Below are 12,588 nucleotides of genomic sequence, written 5' to 3'. Positions count from 1 at the left end.
TTGTTTATTTAGTCTTTATTATAAGTGAGCCACTTGTGGAAAAATTAGAAATCCCCACTGGTGGAAAAATTACCTCTTGTGATTGACGGAGTTTTAATAAATCATTTATAATTAGCTTTCTGATTTCTTGTTATGACTGGTCTTCTCAAACATGCCACACTTACAGACATAGATACAAGCTCAGTTTCTGTTTCAAATGGAACTCTGCATTCATGCGGAGAAAATGACCTAAAATGGAGAATCATTACATACCTTTTTATAAATATTTGTCTGCAGAATAAAACCATAAAATGGGCATTGTCTGATTAGGTCCCACACAGCTCAAGCCATTTGCCAGCCATTCACTAGAGACAACAGTTTATTAACAAATTTGAATACTTATTGCAAAGAAGGGAAAAAAAAACTTGACTATGAAAAAAACTAAACGTTTTAAAATAAAAATTAGATTTTTGAAGAAAAGAGTAAAAGCAAATGCTAGTTTCTTTCACATTGTTTTACTTATAAAATATTCATAAATTGAAACATATAAAAATCAGTGTTGATTAATAACCATAATTAATGTAAAGTGATTTGCTTATTCTATTTAAGCTAAATTCATTCACAACTAATAAGAAAATAAGACTATTTTGAACATTTTGAGGTGAATTATTTTTTAATACTATGTGGGTTTGCTCAATTGTTTTCTTTGAATGTTTAATGTAATTTAAATTCTTGTGCAAAGATTTTGAAAAGAATAGTAAGGGCTATCATTTTTTATAATTTACAAGTTGTTCATTTGCATCTTTTTCATTATTTATCCTGTTTCCTCTTATACCTGAGAATACATAAACATATTATACCAGCAGCTTCTCTCCCTTTTTCCTTTCTGCACACCTTTCAGATTTCTGAAAATAACAGACACAAATCAAGCCATCCTCTTCGGAGACCCAGAACCTGCTTCTTCAGGGTCATTGCTATTCTACATGGGGATCCGAGGTTACTGCTTCAGCTGTCTGTGATTTCAGGAGGCCCCTGCTCAGTGACATGGAAGATTTGGCCTGAACAAGGATTTTTCTCTAGCACCTGCTGATTCTCACCCCTCCGCTCCCCCACCCCATCCAGGAGTCATTCTTAAAGTTCTGATTTGTGAAACTTGATGCCCATCCCACTAGAAAACTGAATATTTTGTACAAACATGCAGTTCTGATGATAGTTTTAGTAGGTCCACAAACAACTTAAGGTATTTTCATTGACCTCTGGTTAAAAGCCTCTGTTTTAAATGGTTTGACTTGTAAGTCTTGCTTTTTAGCTTCCTTCTTGGATTGGAATGAATACTTATAGCACTGTTTTCACCAACATGTAAACTCCAATGATTGGGTAGGACTGAGAGCATGACACTCCAAGGTAGAACAGGTTTGAGAATAATTTCCAGTTTTGAATTCCATCAGAAATGGCCACATTGTCTATTTAAAGCCAGCAACCCACAAAGTTGATCATATTTACCCATTCTTCTGCTGGGACCTTTTATTCTTCCCTAATATTAAGCTAACCACAGTTATGGAAGTGTTCTAAGATGCTGTCCCACTTCCTATATCTTTTTGGTTTTTGGTAAATTATAAGGGAGAGGAAGGCAGGAAAAATAAAACACTTTTAAAAGAGCAATGCATTTTTGCTTATGCTGTTGGCACAAAATATTCTCTTTCAGAGGAATCTTTAATGAGGATTTTGGAACTTAAACCCAGTGCTGCAACAGCTCTTGATGTTTTGCACCAAAGACTGACTTTGTTGACCTCCTTCAGCAAGACCTTACAAGTAAATAACTCCCTTTGTTCGTTCTTCAAATGTGGGGAAGCATCAGGGAAAAATTAAAGTAGAAAGTACCATTCCTTTCTTCTCCAAGAAGCTGAATAGACATTTGTGTTTGTAATGTCTGGGTTTTGACAGAGCTATACTCAAGGAAGAAAAGTAAGTATTTGTGAGTTTCCAAGGGGGAACCATTTGTAATGAGCAATCAAACACAGTTGTTTAAGAAGAAATCATTAAAAAATGGGATAAATTCTTTTGTAACTGAGAGCCGAAAAGAGGATGACTGGGGTCTTTGAAAGAGAATTTTTGAAGAAAAATGAGAAGGATCTGACTCCAGGGGCAGCCAGATTTCTGAGGCATATCCTGATATAGGTTCAAGGCTTGGTTCCTGACCCAGAGGAGACTGAAGGCAGTAGACTGGGGGAAAAACCATTTAGAGGAGTGCCATTTGATCATGCATGTTACAGGACCTCTCCCAGATGACATCCACCTCTGCCCCACCATGTAAGGAGGCTTATCAACATTTCCTCATTTTAGGGTCATCATTCATTTTATTAGCATGTTAAGATATTTCCCCCCAAAATTATTCCAAAATATTTGAAAACCTAAGGAACTACTGGAAATGTAATGGTTTAGGAAGAAGTCTATCTAAAATTTATGGACAGAATTTGGTAAATTATTAGATCTTGGTCTGGCAACTAAGAGTAATAAATACACCTATTACATGCACTATGTTTTAAGAAATGTCCTAGTGTTATTTGTACTAGTATTTCTAATTCAAATGAATGTATTGAATAATAAGTGTGTTGAGTTCATTGTATGTGATAGACGTGTACTATTTCTAATTCTGACAACAACTCTGAGGTACTTATCCTCATGCAACAATTGAAGAACTTGTAATCCCTAGGGTTAATTAATTTGCCCAAGGTCAAGCAGCTATAAAGCTGCAAAGCTGTGATTTAAATCGAGGTATATGTGAAATGCATATTTGTACAGAGAGTTAGATGCTTGTATGTCATATTAATTTTTTACCTTTAGATAAAGCACCTACTCAAGTTATTTTAAAATGAGATTATCATTTTTGATGGTTTTACAGACTTTAATCCTCATCAGATATTATTCTTAACACTGACCAATCTGGGTAACTTGCTTATTATCTGGCTATATAGTTCTCTTGGTTGCCCCAGCAGGCTGGGTACCTAATATGATCTAGATTTATTTCATGGTTAAGAATTAAACTCTTTGAGATGCCTGCGTGGCTCAGTCGGTTAAGCATCTGCCTTCGGCTCAGGTCATGATCCCGGGTCCTGGGATTGAGACCCACATTGAGCTCCTTGCTCAGCAGGGAGTCTGTTTCTCCCTCTCCCTCTGCCCCTCCCCCTGCTTGTGCTCTGTCTCTGTCGGGCAAGTAAATAAATGAAATCTTAAAAAAAAATAAGAAGTAAACCCTTTGCCTTCCTTATTCCTTGTAAGGACTCTTTAAAAAGATATGAAGATATTCTCAGAGCAGTATTAGCATATGACAAAAGTTGAAGCAATCTCCTCACACAGATTTATAGTAGATGTCTATGGTCATCTTCTATAGAACAGGAGCTTCCAAACATCATCATAACCCTAAATTTCAAGGCCTGAATCTTTTTAACTTAATGAATCATCTACAGTCTGTAGCCAGCCACCCTTCCCACCCCCATTACTCATGACTACGTCTTTTACCTTGCCAAAGACCAGAACTAACTTATTGCAGAAATCTTTGACTCTGATAGCCCATTCTCTACACATTCAGTTGCACAACTATATTACCCCCAATAAACCTGTTCATCAAATCAGAAATTTCCAGGCTCTAGATTGCCTGGTTTTTAATCCAAGTCTAATACAGCCACTTGGGGCTTCCTTCTCTCTTCTTTATATTAGAATCTGTGATTGAAGGGCACCTGTGTGGCTCAGTCGGTTAAGCGGCCTCCTTCGGCTCAGGTCATGATCCTAGGGTCCTGGGATCGGACCCTGCATTGGGCTCCGTGCTCAGCAGGGAGCCTGCTTCTCCCTCTCCTTCTGCCTGCCTGTCTGCCTACTTGTGATCTCTCTCTCTGTCAAATAAATAAATAAAATATTTTTAAAAATTTTAAAAAAAGAATCTGTGATTGAGCATCCAAATATACTTGCAACAATACTGTTTCTTATAGCTTTATGTTTTATTCACACCTAGTCAGCAAAACTCCATCTTTGGGTCCTTTGGATCAATAATACAATCCCCCTTTTTATTCATTAACTATCCCTAGGTTACTGAATGCTAGCGTATAGATTAGATCTGAACTGACATATAGATCAACACCAGTAAAAATGCAGTTATAATTTTCAGTTATAATTTTAGCTGGTCATTTTCCTTATTCTTATTTACCTAACTTTGTTATTTCTTTTGAGTATTCCAGAAATTCCCCTCTCCTTGAAAGTTATTTCGATCTCCACCAATTTCACTTTTAGCAAACAATCTAAAAATTAAAATCTCTCTGATTTTCTTCCTTTCTAAGTTAAAAAAGCTCCATATGATCATCACCCTTACCCCACTTCTAGTTGAAAATGTAAGAGAATAATGCAAACTGCCTCATAATAACATGGTTCATTCGCCAGAGGCTTTGACATCAAGACCTCCCATCTTTTTTTTTTTTTTTAAGAGCTTTGGTCCATCAGTCCTATCGCTCTCCAGCTGTTCCCTCTGAAACCTATAGACATATCCAAATCTCTATTTCATCTTCAAAAAAAATCTGTCTTTTATCTACGTGCCCTCTTTATACTCCTGAACAATCTTTTTTTGTCTCCATACAAATGTCTAAAAGAAGCAATCACGTGCACTATTTCTACCTTCTCACCTCATTTCCACTCAATGAATTCCAGTAACCCAGCTTTTATCATAACCACACAACCAAAGCAGCACTTTTTTAGGTCACCAGCGATGTCTTGATTCCTATACTCAATAAACACATGTAACACACTTAACTCTGCTAGACCTCGCTAACTTCATTTTCTCCATGGTCACTGCATCCTCAACGTTGTTTATATCCTTGGCCCCTGTGATTCTCTGTTCTTCTGGTTTTCCCTGGACTCCTCCAATAACTTCTGGTCTGTCTCTTTTTCTAAAAACACATTCTCTCATCTCTATAAATTGCTTTTTCTTCCAGGGATCTTTTACCATCTACTCTTTTTGTTCTATTCATGCTCCCTTTACTTCTTTCATGATTTTCACACCAACCTGTATTGGCTACTGCTAAATTTATATAACCACATCATATTTCTACCCTATCTTTATTTATATAGTAAAAGCGATTTAACATAGTGATTAAGAGAGAATGTTCTTCAGCCAGATTTCCTAAGTTTAAATTCTGGCTCTACTACTTAGCAGCTGGGTGACTAAACATATGACTGAACATCCCTGAGCTTCTGTTTCCCTATGTGTAAAAGGGAGGAAATAGTAGTCTCTGTTTGGATATTTAAGGCATTAATGTAAATAAAATGTTTTCAACAATATCTGGCACATTGCAAGGGTTATATATAAAAAAGTTAATCTAAGGGATAACATTTTTGGACGTGTGCTTCTACGTGCCTCCCAACCACCTCAAAGTCCACACACTTAAGACTCCTCCCAACCTCTTTCCAGGTCAGCCATTATTTGTCCACTCGTGCAAACGAGAGAGTAGGGAGTCATTCTTCTTTTCTCTCTTGAGCTCATTTCCAGTGCTAATTAATTTCCAGATCTACCGTTTTTATCTCTTTGATATTGCTTGGATCTGTGTTCAGTATCTACTCTTTTTCTGTTTGCCTCTTTTTTGTTTGTTTTGCAAATGTATCCTTCTCTATCTGACCATCAATAGCAGCCTTTCTCAAGAATTGTGCCGGTCCTTCCTTTCCTATCTATACTCTCCAGTAAATTTCAGCCCCAAACTTAGCTTCAATCACATTCTTTATGCAGATAGCTTCCAAATTTCTCTTTCCAGCCAATTCTATTTTGAGCCCTAGATTTATATGTTCACTAGCCTAGTTGACATAGTGATTTAGATGTCTTAAAGGTATCTCAAGTTCCTATATTAAACCCGATTCTTCCTATGGTCTCCTTGTCCTTGACTGTCACCAACATCCATCAATTTCCACGAGATGGATGCTTGTTTACCACTCTTGACACTTTTTCTTTAATCACCACAACTTCCCCCAAATCTAATCTATTCTTGAGTGCTATATTTTTTCCACTAAATATTAAGTATCTTTTGAATATGTCTATTTCTGTCCACCTCCATCCCTGCCACTAGCGAACAAGCTACCATCCTTTGTCAGACAGACCATGTTGATAAGTTCCTAAGAGATTTCCTTTACATTTACTCTTTTCACTTTTCCAGTTCATTCTCCAACGTGGACTGCCTACAGCCAGGGTCACCTAGAGCCGGAGGTCTTTGAAGCTGGTGCTGACTCTCCAAAATCCAACTCTGGTCAGTTTCTTCTCTTACTTATAGTCCTTCAATGGCTTCATATTGAACTTAGGTAAAGAACAAAGTTCTTAGTATGATAAACAAAAAACTGTGTTGTCTGGCAGCTACCTAACTCTTCAGGCTTATTTTGACTCTAGCACCTCATTTTGACTCATCTCCACCTCACTTTCTCTATGATAGCCTTACCAACCCTTGTCACTGTACCGCAGTTGTACTCTGTTCCCCCTGGCCATAGATACTTCACATTGTACACATTGTGATAGGCACTACTTGTGAACACTTCACTCCTCACAGCATCCACAGTAGTAACCAGGTCAGTACATGGCTTGAACAGCTTCCCACAGGTGTATCTGATCACACCTAGGGTTGACCTTGACCTGATACCAATATTTAAGTATCTCTCACTTCTATCCAAAGCCTCTCTGATGCCAATGTTTGGATATTCAAAGAGAAAATTCTGACATGCATTTCAGAAGGTCTCATATGAGTTGCCTACAGTGAGACCAACAAGTTAATGTACATTTGGTTTTTCTTCCTTTTGGTTTCACTCTCCTAGTCCCTTACTTCTGCTCTCCGGGATCACTTTTCAATAAAATATTTGCATGTAAGCATTTGCCTCAAAATCTCTCCTCTGGAGTAATTCTGCTTAAGACACATACGTCATTTCCTATGCTCAGAATCTTTCCCCTACCACCTTCCCCTGGTTAATACTCAATAATGCCTGAAATCTTTCTGAGAAGATCTTCTCTAGCTTAATATTCCCATTCTCCCTTCCCTTGTTGCTCATTCTTATAGGCATATTTATCCGCTTAGTGTTTCAGTTGTAATTGTACATTCATCTGTGCTGGGTACCAGCAAACATTTTCTATAAATGGCCATTTAGTAAATGCTTTGGGCTTTCTTGACAATATAGTCATTGTCACAACAACTTTACTCTGACATGGAGTGGGGAAAAAAAAAAGGATGTGGCTATTTTTTAGTAAAACTGTATTTACAAAAACAGATGTGTATTAGTTCTCCAGGGCTACAATAGCAAAGGGCCAAAATTTAAGTGTCTTAGAAATAATAGAAATTTTTATGCAGCCATCAAAAGGAATGAGATCTTGCCATTTGCAACGACGTGGATGGAACTGGAGGGTGTTATGCTGAGTGAAATAAGTCAATCAGAGAAAGACATGTATCATATGACCTCACTGATATGAGGAATTCTTAATCTCAGGAACAAACTGAGGGTTGCTGGAGTGGTCGGGGGTGGGAGGGATGGGGTGGCTGGGTGATAGACATTGGGGAAGATATGTGCTACGGTGAGCGCTGTGAATTGTGTAAGACTGTTGAATCACAGATCTGTACTTCTGAAACAAATAACGCAACATATTTTAAGAAAAAAAAAGAAAAAGAAGATAGCAGGAGAGGAAGAATGAAGGGGAGTAAGTCAGAGGGGGAGACGAACCAGGAGAGATGATGGACTCTGAAAAATAAACTGAGGTTTCTAGAGGGGAGGAGGGTAGGGGGATGGGTTAGCCTGGTGATGGGTATTAAAGAGGGCACATTCTGCATGGAGCACTGGGTGTTATGAACAAACAATGAATCATGGAACACTACACCAAAACAAATTATGTAATATATGGTGACTAACATAACAATAAAAAAATTTAAAAAAATAAAAAAATAAACACAGGGAGGTTAAAAAAAAAAGAAAAGAAATAATAGAAATTTATTATCTCACATTTCCAGAGGCTAGTAGTTTTATTTTATTATTTTTTTATTTTATTTTATTATGTTATGTTAGTCACCTTACAATACATCATTAGTTTTTGATGTAGCAATCCATGAGGCGAGAAGTTTTAAATCAAGGTGTCAGTAGGACCATGCTGGAGGAAAATAGCTTCCTTGTTTCCTCTAGCTTTTGGTGTTTTCCTGGAATCCTCAGCATTCTTTGGCTTATAGATACATCACTCCAGACAAAAGCCACTCTTACCTGGATGTCTTCTTCACATCACTTTTCCTCTTTGCAAGTCTATGTTCAAATTTCCTTTTTTTTTTTTAAATAAGGATACCAGTCATATTGGATTGGAGCCCACCCTAATAACATCATTTAACATTTTAATGCCTCATGATCATCCCCTATTTCCAAACAAGGTCACAATCTGAGGTACAAGGGGTTAGAATTTAATATATCTTTTTGGGGGGACATAATTCAGCCCATAACAAAGCTGAAGTCCAAATTTGACCTAAGAGCTCTAGTTTGCCAGTTCCTGATCTATGTGATTACTTTGTTAACATCTGTCTTCCTTACTACACTGTAAATTTCATGAGAATAGGAAATATGTCTTGTTTTGTAACTTTGTATTCCCAGGATTTCAGATATTGCCTGATATAAAGAAAATGCTCAAAAAGTTTAGCTAAAAAAAAAGTTTAGCTTAAAGAATGATAAAATTGGCAGAATTCAGTCTCAAAAAACTCATGCTATCATGCTAGATTATTAATGAGGCACACTAAACACTCTCTTTTTCTATATTCCACTTTTTCTAAAATCCATCCTCCACATAGCAGATAAAATTAACTATCTTGAATGCCAAATTAACAAATTATCTTCTCTACATAAAAAATTCAAGTTATATTTTACCTCTATGGATACGTTGTAAAATTCTTAAGATGACTATTGGCTCCCTGTCTAACTAGCCTCATCATCCATTATTCTTCAGCTGACACTTTGTGATGCAATAGCATTATAAGAGCTGACATTTTTGAAATATACCAAGTTGTTTTATATTTTAGGCCCTTGGTTTATGTTGACTTCCAGGCTTGAAATTTCTGGCCTATTCTCTTTGTCTAACCACCTATTAGTTAATACAGAAGAGTCAATTCAGGGATTCTCTCTCCCAAGAAATCATCCTGAGTTTTCCAATGATGGGTTAAGTACTGATATTTATTGTCTCCATAAATGTACACATTTCTTAAGGGAAAAATTGAGTTTATTCATCTGCTTCCCCAGTACTTTATACAATACCTGGCACAAAGTAAGTATGTTAAGTTAATATTTACTGAGCAAATAAATAAATTAGTGAACGAAGAAAGAGTGCTGGTGTTAAGTGTTTAAACACTTTCAGAATCTACCGTAATGTGCCCTTGACAAATCAAAGTGAGAAGAGACAGAGCGCACTAAAGTAAGGACATTTTTTTAAATTATTTTTCTCTTCTTTTAGATGTACTAAAGGAAGGTTCTAAAAGAAATTACTTCTTCCAACAAATCCCTCTTTGCTGGTCAATAAGGGCAAATAGAAGAAAGTAACTTCCCAAACACAGAAAGACTAGAGCAAAGGTAATATGACAAAGAAGTGGAAAATAATGGGTGCCAAGGCTAGGCCTTCAACATTCTGTGCTGGACACCCACTGTCTCCCACCTCCTTGTGCATTAACTTCTGAGTTACTCTTCTGGTCATTTATCTCCAATAATATAAATAAATGCCATAGATACAACTGACAGAAGATATTTATGAAGTTCTCAATGTCTTAAGAATTGATTCGTATCATACTTAAATAAATTGGAGAAATGCTTTAATAGCGAAATACAAAGTGATAGGTCAGTCAATCAAGGAAAAGGAAAAGATATAAAGGAAAAATGATGGGTTTGGGGCAACTTTCAGATATTTCCCCACCAGTTTGTGTTTTAGTTTCCATATAAGAATATTTTTGACAATTTCAAAGTTACAGCAAGGCCACTTGGTTAATATTATCTGTGTATAAAGGAGCATTCATAAGATACCAGTCCTTTGATAGAGCCAGGATAAACTAGGGTATCATGGATGAAATTCAATGTTATACCCAGCAGAAAGACGTGTACTGAAAAGGCCATATTTGGAGTTCATGCATAGTTTTGAAAGGAAGACTATAAAAACAAAGATCCTTTGAGAAAAATAAATCTAAAGGGGAAAAAAGCATCATATAAGGTATAAACACATTTTCATCTAAACAATAAGGTACTTTGGGTAAATAGAAAAAATCTAAAACTGCCTTTTTTAAAAAAAAAATCTTTTTTTTAACAATAAAGGGGTCAGAAACCGAGTTTACATGTCCAATTCTATCCAAAGTATATAATTTTATGAGCCAAAAATAAGGCTTTTATAAAATGCTTTCTTTGTAGTTATTTGGCCGTTCTAAAAAGAAAACTCATATTTGATTCTTTATCCTTTTTATAATAACCTGGAAAAATGATAAAAGATGAAAATGATGAAAGCTACTAAGTCTTTGGAGACATTGTTTTTACTGTATTTTTTTAAGTTTTTATTTAAATATGTTAGTGTACAAGTGTAATATTAGTCTCAGGTGTACAATATAGTGATTCAACACTCCCATACAACACCCAGTGCTCATCACCACAAGTTCACTCCTAAATCTCCATCTCCTATTTCACCCATCTCCCACCTACTTCCCCTTTGGAAACCATCAGCTTTGGAAACTGTTTTTATTTATTTTTTTTTGTTTTGCAAATAAATTTTATTTTTTTAATTTAATTTAATTTTATTATGTTATGAAAAGCCTTATTTTATTTTATGTTTATTTTTTTTAGTGTTCCATGATTCATTGTTTGTTTATAACACCCAGTGCTCCATTCAATATGTGCCCTCTTTAATGCCCCTCGCCAGGCTAACTCATCCCCCCACCCCCCTCCCCTCTAGAACGCTGTTTGTTTCTCAGAGTCCATAGTCTCTCATGGTTCGTCTCCCCCTCCGATTTCCCCCCCTTCATTTTTCCTTTCCTGCTATCTTCTTTTTTTTCTTTTTTAACATATAATGTATTATTTGTTTCAGAGGTACAGGTCTGTGATTCAACAGTCTTACACAATTCACAGCGCTCACCATAGCACATACCCTCCCCAATGTCTATCACCCAGCCACCCCCTCCCTTCCACCCCCCACCACTCCAGCAACCCTCAGTTTGTTTCCTGAGAATAAGAATCCCTCATATCAGTGAGGTCATATGATATATGTCTTTCTCTGATTGACTTATTTCACTCAGCATAATACCCTCCATTTCCATCCATTTCATTGCAAATGGCAAGATTTCGTTCCTTTTGATGGCTGCATAATATTCCATTGTGTGTATATGTATATATATATATATATACCACATCTTCTTTATCCATTCATCTGTCGATGGACATCTTGGCTCTTTCCACAGTTTGGCTATTGTGGACATTGCTGCTATAAACATCGGGGTGCATGTACCCATTCGGATCCCTACATTTGTATCTTTGTGGTAAATACCCAATAGTGCAATTGCTGGATCATATGGTAGCTCTATTTTCAACTTTTTGAGGAACCTCCATACTGTTTTCCAGAGTGGCTGCACCAGCTTGCATTCCCACCAACAGTGTAGGAGGGTTCCCCTTTCTCCGCATCCCCGCCAACGTCTGTCGTTTCCTGACTTGGAACACCTACGAACTCAATAGGAGATCGAAGAAAAGAGTAGCAAAAACTCTCTGAACAGAAAAGCGACCAATTTCTGGAAGGTAGGACTTGCAGAGAAGTGAATCCGAGGGGATATTCGGGAGGATAGACGGCGGGGGAGGGAGCCTCCATCAGCTGCTTCTGGCAAGTGAGAGAGCCGCGGAGCACAAAATCGGAACTTTTAGAAGTCGGCTCCGCTGAGGGATGTTGCTCCAGTGTCTAAGCAGGGGGTGGAACCCTCATGGGACAGTGTGGTCTCAGGACCCTCGGAGTCACAGGAAGACCAGGGTACCTGAGTGCGGCAGAGCTCCCAGGTATCTGAGCGGGGAAGCTGGCTGCAGAGATGGAGCCGAAGCGCGGGCTCTCAGCTCGGGGTTGCCATAGACCGTGATCTGTGGGACAGGCGGGCCACTGCTCCTCCAGCAGGGACCCAACAAACAACAGATCCGGGGAGACTCCCCTTCCTCCCCGTGGAGGAGCGGCTCGGCAGCGCACCACAGGGATCTGCTGGGTTTGGAGACTCCAAACGGGGTGGTGTGCCATAGATGGAAACTGTTTTTTAAATAGTTTCTGTGCCCTTTAACTTCCACATAGCCACGCAAATAACCCCCTACCAAAGTCCATCACCTAGATGCTTGGACTTGCTACAAGAATGTTCACTATCACTTCCTGTCATTGTACTTGGGCATATTAGAATTTTTTTAATGTCTAAAGAATTTTATTAGAATAGCATTTCATTTTACCCACATTAGTAAAATTACATAGATTACCAGTTTTCAATTTTCCATGGTATGCTTATTACTTATTTCGGTATGCTTCTAGCTAGACTTCAACCCACTTGTAATTTACTAAGAGTTGAATGAAGTCAAGAAGAATTCTTG

This window comes from Eumetopias jubatus, unplaced genomic scaffold (genome assembly GCF_037043125.1).
Source record: "Eumetopias jubatus isolate StellerSeaLion01/CBP00866 unplaced genomic scaffold, mEumJub1_p1.0 scaffold_16, whole genome shotgun sequence".
Classification (NCBI taxonomy): Eukaryota; Metazoa; Chordata; class Mammalia; order Carnivora; family Otariidae; genus Eumetopias; species Eumetopias jubatus.
This window is presented reverse-complemented; position numbering follows the sequence as displayed.